General features: G+C 36.3%; 1 long non-coding RNA gene across 3 annotated transcripts in view; it reads right to left on the reverse strand.

Annotated features, from left to right (window-relative positions):
• Positions 1–20,503, reverse strand: part of LOC127175151 (uncharacterized) — a 273,811-nt gene that overhangs the window by 148,646 nt on the left and 104,662 nt on the right. The gene's annotated exons all lie outside the window — the stretch shown is intronic.

The raw sequence follows: 20,503 nt of genomic DNA on the forward strand, positions 1-20,503 counted from the left end.
TTTAATAGGAAATCTATAAAAAGACACTTTCACAACCTCTTCATCGAAACCTCTCAAACTTGTCCTTATCAAAAAAAAAAAAAACACACACACACACACACACACACACACACACAGCTGTCCACCTTGTGGTGGGTGATGGTTACAACATCTCAGAGCTTCAAAACAACTCATCACTCAACTCACACCCCAAAGCAATGGACTCTCTATGACCACAGACAACACTCAACAGTCAGTCCACACGCTGTATTTCAAAATTAAGTAGTAACGTGACCTTCTGTGACTTCTGTGAAAAACAAAGTGACCTGGTAAATCTGTCGAGTTTTGTTTATTATTATAACTGGTGTAGACTTTCCAGTTTAAATCAAGCATTTCTAAAGTAAGGAAAGCCATCACTTCATCAAGAATATGCACTACCAGTCAAAAGTTTTTGAACAGTAAGTTATTTAATTTTTTTCAGAAGTCTCTTCTGCTCATCAAGCATGCTTTTATCCAAAGTACAGTAAAAACAGAGAAATTTAGAAATATTTTTACTATTTAAAAAAAAAAAAACTGTTCTATTTGAATGTATTTTAAAATGTCATTTATTCATGTGATTTCAAAACTATATTTTAGCATCATTACTCCAGAAATCATTCTAATATTCTGATTTGCTGCTCATTTATTATTACATTTATTATTATTATGTTGAAAACAGGTAAACAGGAAGTTCAGAATAACAGTATTTAGAAATAGAAATATTTTGTAACATTATAAAAGTGTTTATTAACACTTTTGCTCAATTTAAAGCATCCTTGCTAAATAAAAGTATTAATTTTTATTAAAAAAAGAGAAAATACTGACTCCAAGCTTTTGAATGGTATAGTGTATAATGTTACAAAAGCTTTTTATTTCAGACATACTGTATTAGAATGATTTCTGACACTGAAAACTGTCTATTTTAAAATATATTCAAACAGAAAAGAGTTATTTTAAATAATACAAATATTTCACAATATTACTGCTTTTGCTGTATTTCGGATCAAATAAATGCAGGCTTGGAGAGCAGAAGAGACTTCTTTAAAAACATTAAAAATCTTACTGTTCAAAAACTTTTGACTGGTAGTGTATATTACAAGGTTTTCATACTAAGTCATTTATTTTTATATAAATTAAAATGAATAAGTTGTAACTGATTACATGTAATCAGATTCCAAAAATTAAGTACTTGTAATTAGACTAAATTACATTTTAAAACACTCGTAATCAGACTACAGTTACTTTTTTATTGATTACTTGATTACATATTAGCAATAAAGTATTCATAATTCATACATGACATGCAGGTAAACAAAATATTTTGTTTTTTAGTAAGTGTTTTATTTTCATTGATGTTATTTTACAATTTATTTTAATTTGACATTTTTATGACTTAATTAATGTCACTTAGTGACAATGAACCCCAGTTTGGCAAACCTCGACATAATGTAATATATAACACAATGTAAAATAATTAACTTTATGTTGTTAATAATAACACATGGAGTTAATCTAAAAGTAATCAAAAAGTAGTCTGATTATACTACCTAAAATGTGTAATGGATACATTCATAACTACAATTTTTGTCATGTAATTTGGAATCAGTAACGGAATACAATTTGTAAGTAATCTACCCAGCTCTGTAACTCAATATAATATCAAATATATTAAACATGTAATTAAAGTTATTAACTAAAAATTACATAAATGTACAGAAACAAGAGAAATAAAACATTAGTTAGTGAGAAGAAATTATTCAAGGCTAAAAAGTTTTCTAATTTCTTCAAAAATAACACTAAATTAAAAAGTTAATCCATATAAGGCAGGCCTTCACCCATCAGGGGCATATTATTGAACACAAGTGGTTTCCAGAAGTCTGTAAAAGAGGTTAAGTACATAGTATAAGGTCGTTCTTTCAGTATAAGTAACCTCTATGTCAAACAGAAATGTGTTGGTCTTCATCACCAATGATTACATTTGTAAAAACATTTATTGTATGCCACAACTACTGATCAATATCTCCTCTCAGAACTGTTTTTGTCTTAGTTCGAAACAGAATCTTAAACCTGGAGGGTTTAACCTTGCCGCCCTTGTTGAGAAAGTTAAAAGTCATCCACAGTTTACAAAAGTCTCTTGACTTAGCTTTGCAGAAGTAATTATCGATTCACAAAGCAAGTTAGGAAAATAAAAGCCTCTGATTGGTCTCCTTCACGCATGGAGGCGACAGAACAATGCGCTCGTGAGGGTCTGCTCACTCTGTGGACCACAGCTGTGTCTATGCACATCCTAAAGGGCTTACTCACACACACAAACGCAACGGCCTATCATTGGAGGCCACAATCATGCCAAAGACTGTAATATTCAATAAAAGCACCTAAAACAAGAGCATGTCGACGAGACCCCTCTTTACATTCCAGTCCCTCTTCATCTCTCTGTCTCTTTGGAGATGAAATATCCTTGGTAGTGAAAAACGGAAGGGGGGCCTGTTATACGTCTATAGATACATATTATGCAGGGAAGAGGCTACCTCCCATGTGTTTTAATTTGACTTTAAAAGCATTCTCCCAGCTGCCAGGGCTTTTAATAGTTATTCACTTACAAATGATTGCAGGTCATTACACAGTCATTGGGAGGGCAGTAATGAGATGGGCTTAATGGCTCTTGGTAGTACATCGGTAGTACATCGCCACAAAGTTCCCGCCAGCACGTTTTTTTTTTTTTATGATTGTTCCATATGAACTGCATTTGCTTAAACCCCATACAGCTATGTTTTAATGCAATTTATTTTAGTAGTTGACACCTTTCACGGCTGAGGTAAGCAATCACATCATCAAGGGGTGGAGGAGTGGCAGAGAGAAAGAAATCCTATCATCTTCCTAGACAAATATTGTGTTAATCTTTGGTCATGTTAATTCAGCTCTCAGCCCCTCTTTTCATCATAATTTAACTGTGGCCACTGACAGCAGGCATAATCAGATGTGGATGTAAACGAGTTGGTATTTATTAGGGGCCGGCGTGGACGCTCGCCGAGACACGAGTGCCCACCCGTCCTTATCCCTATTGATGTACAACACTGACAAGTAAATTAAATTTACCTTTGGAAATGGTTCTATTAGTATTTTTATTAGGTTAATTAAGCAAGCTCTGGGGACTCATTGAATGGGCGAGACTGGAGATTAATTCACTCTTCTCCTTGTGCTGGAGGACTAAGGCGGTAATTCCAGCGCAGCCGTCCTCCTCTAGATCTGCTCATCACCACCATTCCACGCCACTTCATTAACGTGCCATCACCGCATCCTCACCTTGATTCCTTTCAATGGGCTCTCTTAAGATACCACATAAGCTGGTACAAAATACATGGATTCCAGAAAACTATCATAATGTATACCACATAATCAAATATGCCCACTACTAACATCATGCAAAAAACACATGTCTGAATACACAGAAAACACTAGGTGAACAACAGCTACATCCAATGGACACTTCATTTTCCAGTTAGGAAACTTGACAGGAATTATCATATTTGTAAATGGCAGGAACAGCGAAAAATTAAGGTTTTTGAGGAAAACATTCCAGGATTTTTGTCCATATAGTGGACTTCAATGGGGGTCCGATGGTTGAAGGTCCAAGTTGCAGTTTCAAGTGAAACTGCGTATCTAGCGAAACTTAAAAAAAAATAATAATAATAAATTAAAAAACAAAAAAAATGCATAATATTTTATCCACAAATGCTCGTCTTGCACTAGCTCTGCGATGCCAGTCTATGACTTCACGCCTTACGTAATCATGCTGGAAAAGTCAGGCGTGGTTAGTTCTTTAAAATTGCAATTTGGACCTTCAACCTGTTGATCCCCATTGAAGTCCACTTTATGGAGAAAAATCCTGGAATGTTTTCCCAAAAACTTTAATTTCTTTTTGATTGAAGAAAGAAAGACATGAACATCTTGGATGACATGGGGGTGAGACAATTATCAGGAAATTTTTATTCTTTAAGTGAACTAATCCTTTAAAGAGCAGGTCATATGGGCTTTCAAAAAAATGTTTTTGCAGTTTGTAATGTAGCTATCCTTCAATGTAAACAGTCTGCAAAGCTGTTAATCAAAAAAGTGCATTATACATAAAGATATTGTCTTTCAAAAGAAAGAGTCGACTCAGAATCACCTTAACGAGTCGTCATATTTTCGAATCTTCGGCCTATTACCGATCTACATCACTGGGTAACATATTAACATAGTTCCCACCTGCCCACAAACACCTCCGCTGGTTAGTGTGTTTTCATCATGTCGAGAAGACGCTGAGTTCTGCGCTGTCAAAGCAAGTTTTTTTTTTTCATTGCAGAAAGCTGATGACTTGAAGAATCAGTAGTTTTTTTTTTTTTTTTTTTTTTCCCCACAATACCACAGCAATACAATTCGAACCACAGAAATGGGCTCTCTTAAGATACCACATAAGCTGGTACAAAATACATGGATTCCAGAAAACTATCATAATGTATACCACATAATCAAATATGCCCACTACTAACATCATGCAAAAAACACATGTCTGAATACACAGAAAACACTAGGTGAACAACAGCTACATCCAATGGACACTTCATTTTCCAGTTAGGAAACTTGACAGGAATTATCATATTTGTAAATGGCAGGAACAGTGAAAAATTAAGGTTTTTGAGGAAAACATTCCAGGATTTTTGTCCATAGTGGACTTCAATGGGGTCCGATGGTTGAAGGTCCAAGTTTTTTTTTTTTTTTTTTTTCCCCACAATACCACAGCAATACAATTCGAACTACAGAAATTCAATTCGAACCACAAAACCAATCAATTCTTTGAAATTATGATTTATACACCATCTGAAAGGTGAATAAATAAGCTTTCCATTTTGTTAGTTAGCTTTACAGTTTGTTAGGATAGGACAATATTTGGTCAAGATACAACTATTTGAAAATCTGGAATTTGAGCGTGCACCATTATTGTTTTGTTGTTTACAGTTTAGCAGCTAAACTTTAGCTGTGGGCATGATTCGCTTGCATGTGTTAAAATGATTTTACATAATTTTAGGAACAGATTGAAGCACTATATTGTTGCTTTATGTAAAGGCGCATGGGTTGCCAGGTTCTCACAACAAAACCCGCCCAATTGAAACTCAAAACTAGCTCATTCGCATTTTGAGTGGGGTCCTTGGTTAAAAATCAACTTTCAGGTATAAAATACATGCTTTTTGTCAGGGTTCCCCTGGTAAATTTGCATCCCAGGGGCTAAATATGACATTATTGGGGTTGCTTCAACCCATGGACATCAAAAACAACCGTGGACTTAGCAACACAGATGGTTGCGCTCACTAACTTGCTCAAGTACTTCTCTCTGTGACTAACACAACAGGCTTGGCCAACTGACCAATCAGAGCAGAGTAGGTTTATGGAAGGGAGGGGTTTACAGACATTACGCTCGGAACTGATTCAAACGAACAATTTGAAATCACTGACAAATGACTATGTATAAATGTATACTCTGAGAAAATTACAATGCATTCTGACCTTAGATGCATTTAAACCTGTTATAAGCGACTCCAACACAACATTAGGACACTTTAAAAAGCCATATGACATGCTCTTTAATAAATGTAACATTGTTAGAAATATATTGTTCATTGTTAATTTGTTGAAAATACATTAACAATAACTATAAGTAATTTATATAACGTTACAATTGCATTAGTATATGTAAAACATTAACAAAGATAAATGTTGTAAAAGCGTTATTTCAATGTTAAACATTGCTGTCATGGGAAATTTCTGTTTTAAATATATAAAATCTCTTTAAGGTTTAACTAAATGTCAAAAAGTTAGTAAATAAATATTAATGTTACAAACCAGCATGCTCCTGTTATTTATTTATGCAGCTTCAGAGTGCTAGACAATGACAGTCATAGTGACCATGTCTGTCAAGCTCCAAAAAAAAAAAAAAAAAATCAATAACTCATCATAAACGAATCACAAAAGTGCTTCACAAATTCTCAGAAAAAAAAGAAGTTTGGATTAATACAATGGTGTGTAAATAAATGGCATAAACTGTTCCCCATACTTCCATTTAATACATTATTCCACAAGCTTCTGTACAATATATATATTGATGGTTTCTGCATATTGAGTGATGACCTCAAAGACAGCAAGCATGCGTGTGTGTTTGTCTGAACTAAATTCTCTCAGGTCAAGAGAGCTGCTGACCAGACTGACTCCAGCTGAGCGGGCATTAGCCTGTCCCGCACGTGGCATGAGCCCAGTGGGAGAGCCGATACAGTGCGGGCAGCACAGCACTGGGCTCCCCTGATGAAAGCTGTATTGATTGAGAAAAAGGCCTTTTGATAAAGCAGATTGCTCATCGGAGTGGAACCTCATGCTCCTCAGATATAACGCCTCTCAATCCGCCGGCCGCCAAATCGACCCTGACGCCTGCAGCCGTCACCAAAGCAGGGAAACGTCCTCATCTCTCATCCGCTCTGATCACACTGAAGCCCGGGCCCATCGATTGCCAGCCGCACCTCCTCTGGACTGCGTGAGTAAAGTACATGAAGGTGGTGCTGGCCGAACTGCAAGCCTCCCTTCGGTTACAAGACTCACCCCCAACAGCGTGGTTTGTGCTCTGCCGAGAACATTTTTCATTTAGCTTCCACCAAAAACAAATCAGACTCAACGTCGGTCTGTTTTGGGACTGGAGGAAATCAAATTTGTGCTTTTACAGGGATGAAAACAAATCATCTTGAACAGTTTCACTTATATGGCATTACGTTCAACTCCACAGATGTGTGCGATTGAAAGCGTGTTTTTGGCACGGCGTAGCGTGAAGTAGCGGTGCCCGTCCATGTTATTTATTCGTTGAGAGTAATTACAGATGGGTGAGTGGATAGTAAGGAGTTGAGGACAGTGCTACACAATTGTTTTGCCACTATGGTGGGTCTCTTCAAGTCTGGGCTAATGAAAAGAGGGGCTGATGGATGTTGCATGATGGTTATGTATTACATACACTGAGTTTAGCATGAGCTGCATTGGACTCTCTGGTGTATTTGTTTGGTTAAATCACCCAACTCTACTCTTTGAAGAGTCTCATTGGAAGTGTTTGGGGAACGGTTTAACCCTTTGGGACTCAAGTGTCATTTGACTGTTTTTACTGCAATCAGTATGCTACACAACAACAACACGAATGTGCTCAGGTATTCAAAGTGCTTTCATCTAGACATGTCTGTAAAGGGCAGGAAGTGGAGGAGACTGGGGATGGTTGTAACACTTTTTGCTTTAACATCTCAGTCATTTGAAGCACTTCGATATAATTGGCCAAAAGGCTCATGTTACAAATTAGTCACTTTGGTATGTCTTTTCTGAACAAACTTGTGGGATAAAAATCAGTTACATTTTGTACATTAAAAAAAATTGTTTTTAATCAATTGTATTTATTTATTTATTAAATAAATATTTATTTATTAAATAAATAAATAAAGTAGGATTACTGTATTGATTTGAGATTAAGTGGAATGGAATTAATTAATTAATTAATCAGAATTAATTGGAAAACATGATTTTTGAAAAGTTTGAACTTTTGAATTTGAAACACTTTCAAAATGTTTTGTTTTGATATATGTGACCCTGGACCACAAAACCAGTCTTAAGTCGCTGGGGTTTATTTGTAGCAATAGCCAAAAATACATTGTATGGGTCAGAATTATTGATTTTTCTTTTATGGCAAAAATCATTAGGATATTATGTAAAGATTATGTTCCATGAAGATATTTTGTAAAATTCCTACTGTAAATGTATGAAAACTTAATTTCTGTTTAGTCATATACATTGTTAAGAAAATTATTTGAAGAACTTTAAAGGCAATTTTCTCAATGTTTTGATTTTTTTGCGCCATCAGATTACTGATTTTTAAATAGTTGTATCTCAGCCAAATATTGTCCTGTCCTAACAAACCATACATCAGTGGAAAGCTTATTTATTCAGCTTTCATATGATGTATAAATCTCAATTTTGAAAAAATTACACTTACGACTGGTTTTGTGATCCAGGGTCACATATATAGTAAGTGATTCAGGTTTGAATAAATGATGACAATTTTTTGGGTGAATTATGCCTTTAAAGTCTTTTTTCTCCTTTACTTATATTTTATTATTTTAATTTTAAATGAAATAATATAATAACACTCTAAATAAGAAACTAAAGCTGCCAGCTAGTGGCGGTAAATTGGTAAATGTCTTCACTTTATGAATGGGCCTTTGAATCATTGATTCACCCAATTCGTTCAAAACGTGGATTTATTCAGAAAATAAAGACTGCTATTACTAACAGATGCACAACAATTCTGCTGTGGCTTTAGATCATTTTTTTGTTGCCAAAACTGAGCAAAAACAGACAATATTGTGTTTAAAATATAACACAATATTAACTCCAATATTTCCTGAACTGCTCTTCCTGAATCACATTTGCACTCGTGCTATTCAGGACAAATACGCACTGCTCTCGCTGCTCGTGCGACATCACATAACATATGATATAAATATGAGACAACAACTCATGCGGGAGCATTTTTGCTCCAATATCTTGAATTTTAGGGAATAAATGCATTTATGAAGTTGTTGCAATGCATCATATTTGTCAAAAATCAACTGTATGAAATGTAAGTTGACATACAGGTCTGGGGGCGGGGACAGTGCATTAACTGCATTAAAATATTTTAATCACGTTATTTTTCATAACTAATTAATAAAGTTAATGCGTTAAACTGACAGTCCTAATATATACATACAAACATATATTTGTCCTGTATATTCTTTATATTTGTACACAGAGTGTACCCAACCATCCACAGTCTCCACCCATCAATACGTACCTTGAAGCATTATAAAACACTTGTTTAAACCTCAAACACATATAGACCTCTATTTAGAACTTTTTAGACAAAATCCTTGAAAAAAAAAAAAAAAAACACAAAAGATGAGCAAATAAATAAATAAATAACAGACAATTATCACAACTGCGTCAAAAGGTTTATGCACTGTCCCACTATGTGCATTTTATTTTACTTTACATTTATAAATATGACTGCAAATCAAGTAGTCATACCTCAAAACATATATGTATTTTTTGCCCTGTATAGTCTTTATATTTGCACACAGAGACTGTACCCCTTGAAGCCTTATATAAAACTTATTTTTTAGTATCAATAATATATGTAGCGACCTCTATTTAGAACATTTTTTTTAAAAACTTTACCATTAATCTGACAACCACTTCTACAGTGCAACAAGTACTGTAGAAAAGTACTTTTGTTGCACTGCAAGAAGAATGAAATAAATAAAACTGGACTTCAGCAAGGCCTGGTCTTCTCCACACCACTCCCTCCAGCCTCCACCAGATACACAGTACCCTTAATAATTGATTATAATTGATTTTAACCTGGCCCTGACCTGGGCGGAAAGGCTGAGCCAATAGCATCTGTGCGTCAGAGAAATGGGGAAAACAGGCCAGCACGCATCTTTAAAAGCTCCAGACGTGTAGTACAGATAAAATATTTAGGCTGCAGAATCCTTGACCTCCCTGTGCTAGCCAGCTCCCAACTTGAATTGATTTCTGACAAGACAACTGGGACACAATTACAACAAAATGCACTAAAGCCGTCCAGTTCTGTCTCCGAACGCTACTGCCAGTTTAACCTCTTCAGTGTGACTGGGGTTGAATGCAGGGCCAAACTCTGGCCGAGTGGACGTAGGGTGGATCACACCACCTCAGGGAGAGACCGTTCAACTGCAAAATGTACACAGCAGCCAGAAATGAGGTACCTAAAGTGAACCTAACCCTGCAGACAAAGCTTCTTTCCTCTTCTCATGTCATAGGTAAAACAGCAGTGGTAATCTGACCTCCGAATCTTCTGTTGTTTCTACTCTGGGTACCAGGGATGAAATGAATCTCTCTGGGTAAGGCCTGGGTATAGCACACAGAGAGAGAAAGTTACAGAAAGAGGATGTAGTGCCCTTTTCCCACAACATGAAATATCTATGCTTTTGAGTATTATAAAGAACAAGCATAGCGGGTGCATTGAGCTCAGTCCAGATTGCTGGGAATAAGGTCAACAAGAGATTCCAGAGGACAACCTGCACATGGATGCAACACGGGAATCTGCGCACAAATAAACCATGACTTTGTGCAAGTGGATCCACTATGGTTCCAAACTACTTGAACATGGACACCACAGAGACTGGGGGAAAAATACAGTATCAGAGATGGGGCTAGAAACATTTTAAAAGTTTTAAAATGTGTATACACAAATATTTTTACAAATATTATGGATTATTACTGTATCTATGAATACATTTACCCATCATCTAAAACACCCATCATGTAGACGAACACTGGCATCACGTGGAGCACTGCTGTACAGTGTACACATTTTCTGTTTTTTATTCTCTCAGAACACACGGGTGTCAGTTAGGATGTAAGCACTCAATGTTCTCTCCTGATGCACCAAATAACTTTAATAGCATGTTAATCCTGCGGCGGGCCAGGCTTGGGGCTGTCCAGGTTTGATGAGGTTGCTTGGGTTTAACCAAGTTCATTATGGTCATTGGTCTCATGAGCTTGTGTAGCCACTGCAAGCTCACACGCACGCAGACGCTATTTGTTTATCGACCAGTGAACGTGGACGCCCACTCTTTAGGGAAATCAAGTCTCTTTAATTTGGATCAAACCACATCTCTCCCACCATTCAAAACCACAATCACACGCCTAATATACAAGAATACACTTTTGGAAACACTGAAATAGCATAGATTTCTGAATAATCTTTTAAAAGTGTTATGTTCTTATAAATACACTCTTTGTATTAATGCCAGTTCATCTGGTTCATGTTGGAAGAATATATATATGTTTCTTATGCTCATCAAGGCTGCATTTATTTGATCAAAAATCCAGGAAAAAAAAGTAATATTGTGAAATATTATTTCAGTGTAAAAAAAATGTTTTTTATGTGTATATATTTTACAATGGAATTTATTCCTGTGATCAAAGCTGAACTTTCTGCATCATTACTCCAGTCTTTAGTGTCACACGATCCTTCAGAATTCATTCTAATATGCTTTATATGATTTATTGTCAATATTGAAAATAGTTGTGCTGCTTAATATTTTGATGGAACCTATGATACTTTTTTCAGGATTCTTTGAACAAAAAGTTAAAAAGACCAGCATTCACTTAAAATAGATATATTTTGTAACAATATAAACTACCATTTAAAAGTCTACATATACATATATATATATATATATATATATATATAACCATTATTTTATTTTGAACTGTTGTACTATTTCATAATATTACTGTTTTTATTTTATTTATTTTTTTTGATCAAGTAAATGCAGCCTTGATGAGCATATGAGAATTCTTAAAAAATAAATAAATAAATAAAAATATTACATTTATTACAATTATTCCAAACTTATATATACATACTCAGTGCCTTGTAAAAGTATTCATTCTTTTTTCTTCTTTTTCTTTTTTTTTTTTTCTCATGTTTTACACTGATATGTTGCAGCTTCAACTAAGTACTATATTATGTATGAATACTTATGAAATGGAATCATTTCAGTTTTTTATTTCTAATAAATTTGTTAAGTTGTTACAAAACAGTTATTTTTGCTATGTTATTATGGTGTACCTAGTGTAGATTGCAGTTTAACATAAGGCTTTAACATAAAAAGCAGAAAAAGGGGTATGATTACTTTTGAAAGGCATGAGTGTCTATGACAAATAAAATGAAAAATATTTTAAAAATCTAGTTAAAATGTGCTCTGTATATTCATGCATGTTTCATATAGTTTTGAAAAAAAGAAAAGAGCTGACTAAAAATGGCATGTGGTGTAAAACCTGGTAAAAATGTATCTAATATTTTCTTTAAACCTTAAATGCATGTACTGTCTAGTGTACTGTCTACTGCAAGTCTAGTTTTTTTTTTTTTTTTTTTTAAGTAATTTTATAGATTTTTTTTTAGACTTTATAAAACTGCTTCCATCCCACACAAATTTAAAGTACATTTTCAAGGTAAAAAATAATTAAAAATTTGTTTGCATGAATTGCATTTAATGCATTTTTAAATAAGTTAATACAAGAAGAATGTCACGTCATTGACCTGCATTTCAGGCAGCAGTGCCATTCAAAACAGAAAAAGCGTCATTATTCTACAAACACCGAAAGACAGAACAAGCAGTAAAACTGTTCGGTGGTTGTGCGTGCGTAAGTGTGTGTGTATGGATGTCATACGGTAAGCCAGCCAGAGCAAAACTAGGCCATTAATCATACGCCTGCGATGGAAGCGGTGTGTGTGGCGAGGCGGGGTCAAACTGGGGCTATTAAAGGAAGGCACGGGACCGGGGCCTCTGTTGTGCTAACCCCGAGATCCCTGCGGGCCCTGGCTGGGCCGGAGCCCCAGCTGTCCCCCCTCCGCCTGACACCCAGCTGGCTAGAGCGAGAATCGGGCAGAGTCCAAGCTGCCGCCCAACCTCCCCTCGTGGGCAAGAAAGGGGGGCCTTCGGGGTGGCTAAGACAAGAGGAGCTCTCCAGCGAACAAACATCCTCTGGCCAAAACCGAGCACAATAACAACGACGGACTCGTGACGTACTTGAACGGCTCTTATTAAAAGGGATCTCTCAGCTTGACGAGACTTTGTGGAAACTTTTGTAGTCATCCGCACCTCGTATTACGCACACGCGTACGCATGACTCCAGACCACAAGCCATCATCTTTACTGGCAAAGTCACAAGTGCAGTTTTCTTGCTGTGTTTTACTGTTTTAACATTTTACAGCTGGTCAACTCCATTCATCTGGACTGCAATTTACAGCGTGTCATCATATTACATACGACCACATGAATGCTATTGGCTAGCTGGTAATTACAATGCGAGTTCTATGAGCGCAGTCATCGGTATGCTGCTGGTTAGGACACGATGTGATTCTCAACGGTCAGCGTCATTACTCAGACCCAACCGAGCTGTTTTTTTTTTTTTTGAGTAAATACCTACCGATCTCACTCCGTCTGCTCTCCCTGCAAGCGTTCCCTCAACTAATCTCCAAGACTTCGACGTAGTTCAATTAAATTCAAAGTTGGCATGCATTGCAAGCATCAGTGCTATCAGTGATTCAGTTCTCTTTATAGCCAATCTATTTTTTAATAACGGTTCTGATGAAAACATTACAGTATTGATCTTTATTTATTGATCTAGCAGAGAGCATAGTTAAGGCTGACACAAATCAATCAAAATAAATTTAAAATGACGATAGAGTACAGCAGGACTTGAGGTTGAGCTAGGAGCTTAATTAGTGAAATGCTGAGAGGGAACCCAAAGCAATATCAGACAGTAATACAGTGGCTCAGCTGTGTTTGTGCGAGCCAGATTACGCATTTGTATTGTATTAAAGCTAGAAATCGCCAGCCAAGGTTAATGAAAGGGCAACTTACTTTAGGCCACAATAATCCCCCAGAAAACCTCTCTGCACAACAAACTGATGCATCCTATAAAGCACGTGCTCAAAGGCTCAGACTGTACACTGGCCTGTGGCATGGGCAGCTAGCTTTCAGGAGAAATAAAAGGAGAGAGTGAGAGAAAGAGAGAGCATACTGTCCGAGTTGGGAGCAGCTGAAGTGTTATTTTAATCGGAGGAATGTAACCTGTGTCTGACACAAGACTAGGTACATCTAGCTGTAAATCAAGTTAGAGAGCAAAGGCTCCGAGAATACACACACAGGACAATACATACACACACACACACACACACACACACACACCCAAGATACATTATCTGGACTTTTGTGCAACAATACTGAACAGTGACTATTTCTAGACTTCGTCACCAGAACACATTGTGCCTGAAAAATAATCATTACACAACAAAAATACTAAAATTATTGATTGGAAGAAGGAAATGCTTCTTTAAAATGACAAAAAAACAACATGAAAGTATTGACAAAAAAGCAACATGAAAGTACCCCATACAGTACAGTACAGTCCAAATCTTCTGAAGCCACACAATAGCATTTTGCAAGAAATAGATCAAAATATTCGTAGTTATTCACTGATCATTTTCACTGCTTTTCGCTGTGTTGTTTATTCAGAACCTGGTTATTAAGGGATAGTTCATCCAAAAATAAAAATTGCTCCATGACTTACTCACCTATCCTAGGTGAATACGGCTTTCTTGATTCAGACGAATACAATCAAGAGTTATATTTAAAAATAGCCTGACCCTTCCAAGCTTTATAATGGCAGTGAATGGCTGTTGAAATTTTGAAGTCCAAAAAAGTGCATTCCTCCATCATAAAAAGTACTTCACATGGCTCCAGGGGGTTAATAAAGGTCATCAAAAGTGAATTGAAGTGTTTTGTAAGAAAAATATCCATATTTAAAACTTTCTAAACCTTAATCTCTAGCTCCCGCTAACTGTCGCACACACGTTCACGAGAGAGTGGCGTTCTAGTGGGTGACGTAGGATGTAGGCAAACACGGTGACGAACGCGGAAACACAGTGGAGAGAGCAAAACAAAACACCCGTCTTGAATTAGAAGAAAAAACTAGGATTTGTAAAGAAAAACGTCGGAGTATTTCGATATAAGCCACGAGGAGACTGGTTTTCCTTTGCAGTAAACAAAAATGAGTTCTCATGAGACTAGCATATTCTCACTCGAGCTTACGCTATGTATATATACTACGTCATCCACTGGAACGCCACTCTTCTGTGAACACATGCATGACAGTTAACGGAAGCTAGATATGACAGTCTATAAAGTTTTAAATATGTATATTTTTTTTACAAAAACCCATTAATTCACTTCAAGGCCTCAAACAGTGTGGAGCACTTTTCTGATGGATGAATGCACTTTTTTGGACATCAAAATCTCAACAGCCATTCGCCAACATTATAAAGCTTGGAAGAGCCAGAACATTTTTTTAAATTTAACTCAGACTGTATTCAGTCAAGATGGCTTGAGGTGGAGTAAATCATAGGGCCACATATTTGATAAAATGATACTTTATAAAACGGATAGTTCCAGTCCTTGATTCTGATTGGTTGAGCCATGTTTGAAGCTGTTGTACATTATTCTACAAACATACACCTTTGTTTACTTTGTTGCAACCACAATTGTTTCTGAGGAACTACATTGTTTGGTGGAAGAATACTGTTTTTATTAATATCATTCCACTTTATTTGCTTTGTTTTTGTGAAACCTTACTATGTATATGGAAAATATTCATTTTATAAAAGTAATAAGCCCTGTGAAGCTGTGGTTTACAGTGAATTTATATCCGATTCACGTTGTGTCTAACAACACCCCTTAGTTGTTATAAATTCACTGTAAACCACGGCCTCTTGGGGCTTATTGCTTTATTAACAAATTGCACTGATTCGACAATGAACCAGCTGTTACGGTTCACAAATTGGACTAAATAATTATTTCAGGAATTGAACTGATTCTTCAATGAACCAATTGCTACAGTTAAAAAACTGCAAAGAAAGATTCTTTCACAAACTCTACTGAATCTTTCATGAGTCTAACTCAATGATGACTCAATCTGGTTGCAGCAGTTCTTGAGTAACATCTTACCGACAGGGAATATTATAATTGAATAACAATTTTAATTTCACATAAAACTATCTTTCATTTCAGTGAACTGCACAACGACTGCTACTACTTTACTATACTCCAAGTCTTAATTTTATTTATTTATTTACTTCCTATTAGGAGCTTAAAAGCAACGAACTGTCTTACTATGAACTGTCACTGTATGGAACAGACCTATGAGATCATTCTTCAAAATCACATTTTATATTCTACAGAAGAAAGTCATATAGGTTTGGAACAACACAAATGATGACAGTTGTCATTTCGGATGAGCTACCCCTTTAAAAAAAACATTCAGTGAACACTACAACTAGACTGATCTCACTCTAGTATGATGGGAGTGATAGCATGAGACGCATTTTAAACTCACAGAAATATTAATGAGTTTACAAGGACCTTCCCATTATAATTATGTAGAGCAACCGTGGCATCTTAGTGGGCCAGTGTTCCCTGTGGGATACATAAATGTATCAGGCTAGCAAAACTCACCTACTTTTAACAAAACAGTTTACATGCAGATACAAATAACTCCAAGCATCCTTCATTACTATCAGCCGATGAATGGCTATGCCATCTGCAGCTTAACGACTCAAATAACTTCTTCAACCCAACGCTGACAGTTATTGTTCAAAGCACTGCCCATAACCTTTACAAAGGACACATTTTCAGGACATTCTCACATTACTTTCTTCCTAACGCAACCCTAAAAGCATTTTCTGAGAAATTTGCTAGGGGAGAGAGACACATTAACTTGGACTTTTTTTTTTACTAAGTGAAATATTTCTTTGCTGAATTACTGCTATGAAAACCATGGCCAATCACTGGCACGCAAGAGTGTGAAGACCGGAACGTCACCATAACCATGTTTGACAACTCCTGACTCTCAACTCATTGGACGAGCTGAACCTCAAATCCACGTAGAACTTGTGAGCTGTCTGGTGAGCAGCAGATAAGCATGTAAGAGAGACAGCAGATCTGTCTGTACCCAACCTGTCTGCTGCTCTGGAAGAGTAATTACAGGAAGGCCTGTGGTAATTAGCCCACCTCTCACTGTGTTTGTCTGTTTTTAAGGCTGACAAAAAGAAAGAAAGAAAAAAAAAACCTGGAAGCTGACAAAGCCGCAGCCCAGGTTTACCATATGGGAGCGGATGGATAGTGTCGAACAGCATGTTGGGTTACGTGGAACTGAGTCAAATGCGTAAGCTTAGCTACAGGGATCTCAAATCTGAAGACGCCCCTCCTGATACCACCAGTCTAACAGACAAGACAGCCACAATCTGCATCCCTCGCCGTTTGTTGTCAAGGATGTTTTAAGCAGATCTCTCTAGGCAGAGCTCAATGATAAGGATAAGGGCTAATTTGAGAGAGTTTGAGGCCAGTTTACGAAACTGTCACTTGCCAGTGTTTATGTTCCAACAGTTTCATATTTGCGGATCATGTACATGGGGTTTTATGTCTTTTATGCCAGCAAAAGTTTAGCTATCAATTACAATACAGCAGTAAAACTTTCAGATATTATGTCAATGGGATAGTTCACCCAAAAATTTAAATTCTGCCATTAATCACCCTCGTGTCACTCCAAACCGGTAAGATAAATTAAGATATTTTTGATGAAATCTGAGAACTTTCTGACCCTACATCAACTAGGGCCAGAAAAGTAGTAAGAACATTTTTGTTTTCTTTGCATACAAAAAGTATTCTTGTAGCTTCATAAAATTACAGTTAAACCACTTATGTTACATGGACTATTTTACCAATGTCCTTAATACCTTTCTGGGCCTTGAATGTGGTACACTCTTAAAAAATAAAGGTGCTTCACGATGCCATAAAAAAACCTTTTTTGTCTAAATGGTTCCATAAAGATTCTTTAACATCTGAAGAACATTTCTGTTTCACAAAGGTTCTCTGTGGCGAAAGAAAGTTCTTCAGATTATAAAAAGGTAAGAAAGAGATGGTTCTTTAAAGAACCTTTGACTGAATGGTTCTTTGTGGAACCAAAAATGGTTCTTCTATAGCATCGTTGTGAAGAACCTTTTAAAACACCTTTATTTTTAAGAGTGTAATTGCGTGGCTGTGTATGCAGTGTCAGAAAGTTCTCGGATTTCATAAAAAAATCTTAATTTGTGTTCCGAAGATGAACAAAGGTCTTATGGGTTTGAAACGACATAAAGGTGAGTAATTAATGACAGTAAATGATGATCATTTTTGGGAAACTATCCCTTTAAGCAATATAACAGTACATATATATATTGTACATACTGTTGTAATACCTAGTAATTAAGTATGCACACACACATCCTGTATGTTACATATTCACAAAAGTACCTAAAAAAGTAATAATAACAATTTACAGATGCTGGCATTCTTAAAAAAACACCAAATATCGTTAGAAATCAGCCAATCAGCCTGTCTGTCATTTTAGTCCATCACTAAAAACAATACTTTTGTGGAGCTTGCTATGCAAGATGTGTTTTCTTTGTCCTGGCATCATAAAAGCTGTCGAAATGAACAAGCAAAGTTTGATGGCTAGTTTGAGAGCAGCTCTTCATAAATAGCTTGTGGACAGTTAGAGAATGAAGAACGGCCCGTCACCATCATAAGAGGTGTCTGCTGAACTCTTAAACGTACTGACTCAGAGGAAGATAATAATAAACTCACAAGGCTTATTTCCAACAACAAAAGAACTCCTCCGTCGAAATGAAAGACTATGACAAATCGTTGTTCTAATGTTTCCTGTGTGGGTGTGCCGTATGTGAATGCGTCTGTGTGTGTGTCCCTGTTGGCCAAGCAGCAGGGTGACTACTCCCCCTGTCTTCCCACCATCTGCCCAAGAGAGAGCTCCTCCAGCACCCCTTCCACGATCAGCACTTTTCCAGGCTGAAGCCAAAAGAACGAGACATCCAGCTAACTCTGCAGGTCCAAGCAATTGCTCACCTGCGTCAACGAGAACACAAGTCTCACTGATGAGCAGTTAATCAAAGGAAACAAAGTTAGGAAACAAACTAGAGATTTCAAGACTTCTAAAAGTCTCAAGCGTGGGCAAAATGAGTGTACATAAAAAAAATTATTATTTGCATCGACCCTAAAGATAGATAATGTAAACATGCTATTCCATTGCTATCTCACTACCAATTCGTACATATTTTGCAAGACGGCTAATTCTCACAGATTTGTACTCGTATGATTTTGTATGATTTCTGTGAGGGATAGGTTTAGCAGCAGGGTTAGGGGTGGTCATTCATACGAATTCCTACGAATTTGCCACCTTGCAAAATACGAATGATTTTCCACAAACCAAGCAAATTCATACAAGTGAGGTGGTACAAATTCATATAAATTAGCCAACTAGTGAAACACATGTTTTTTTTTTCACAAATTGTGCAAATTCATTCAAATGAGGCTGTACAAATTCTTTCGAATATGCCACCTTGTAAAATATGACAAAATTTTCAGAAATCGTCCAAATTCATACAAGGTAGTACAAATTGATACAAATCAGCCACCTAGTAAAATAGTATGATTTTTCACAAATCGTACAAATTCATACGAATGAGGTGTACAAATTCATATGAATTAGCCACCTAGTAAAATATTTAGGATTATTTTCAAATCGTACAAATTCATATGAATTAGCTACCTAGTAAAATATGTAGGATTATTCACAAATCGTGCAAACTCTTATGAGTGAGGATGTACAAATTCTTATTAATTTTCCACTTCGTAAAATACATATGATTATTCATAAGTCGTGCAAATTCCTACAAGTGAGGTTGTACAAATTCATATAGATTAACCACCTAGTAAAATACTTGTGATTTTTCACAAGTCGTGCAAATTCATACAAGTGAGGTTGAACAAATTCGTAAAAAAATAATTTTAAAAAATCATTCATATTTTACTAGGTGGCTAATTTGGATGAATTTGTATGACCTCACTCATATGATTTTGCATGATTTGTAAATGAAAAATAAATAAATAAATAAATAAATAAATAAATATGAGTGAGGTCGTACAAATTCATATGAATTAGCCACTTAGTAAACTACGTATGATTTTTTACAAATCATGCCAATTCATACGAGTGAGGTTGTACAATTTCATACGGATTAACCACCTAGTAAAATACGTATGATTTTTCACAAGTCGTGCAAATTCATATAAGTGAGGTTGAACAAATTTGTAAAAAATAATTTTAAAAAATCATGCTTATTTTACTAGGTGGCTAATTTGGATGAATTTGTACAACCTCACTAGTATGAAATGACAAATGCAAATGATATTATTTGCAAACTGAATCAAAATTTATATTAAAACCAAAAAGGTGTACTCCAAAACTCGGACTTAAAATGAACTTCAAAATCCTAAATATCAACCTAATAATCGGCCTGATCGATACCATTCGGAAAGGGCTCACAAAAGCAAACATCTTAAATCACCACTTCTCCTCACGCTTCTTCTAGTCAATCATGGCGGTCGTTCTCACTCAAGTTTAGTCTTGAAACCCCCATTTGCCCTTCACACACTCAAGGATGGTCAAACTCCCATTGAGCCAAGCAAGCCTAATATAAGCCATTTAGATGTTTGGAAAGGCTTACCCTTTTCAGCGCTCAAAGCTCCATTAGATAAAGAGGAGCAGGGCAGGCTAATTAGAGTCTGACCGTTTGGCCATTCTAGAGCAAAGATTCATTTGCACTGGTCTTACAATCGGCCTCTCTCTCTCTTTTTCTCTCTCCGCCTAATAGAAAAATAAGCTACTTCACTCTGCATCGCTGGCAGTGACACCTGCGATGGAGGGGGTAATGGTGTTTAATGGCCTT

The sequence above is a fragment of the Labeo rohita genome, chromosome 13 (assembly GCF_022985175.1).
Source record: "Labeo rohita strain BAU-BD-2019 chromosome 13, IGBB_LRoh.1.0, whole genome shotgun sequence".
Taxonomy (NCBI): domain Eukaryota; kingdom Metazoa; phylum Chordata; class Actinopteri; order Cypriniformes; family Cyprinidae; genus Labeo; species Labeo rohita.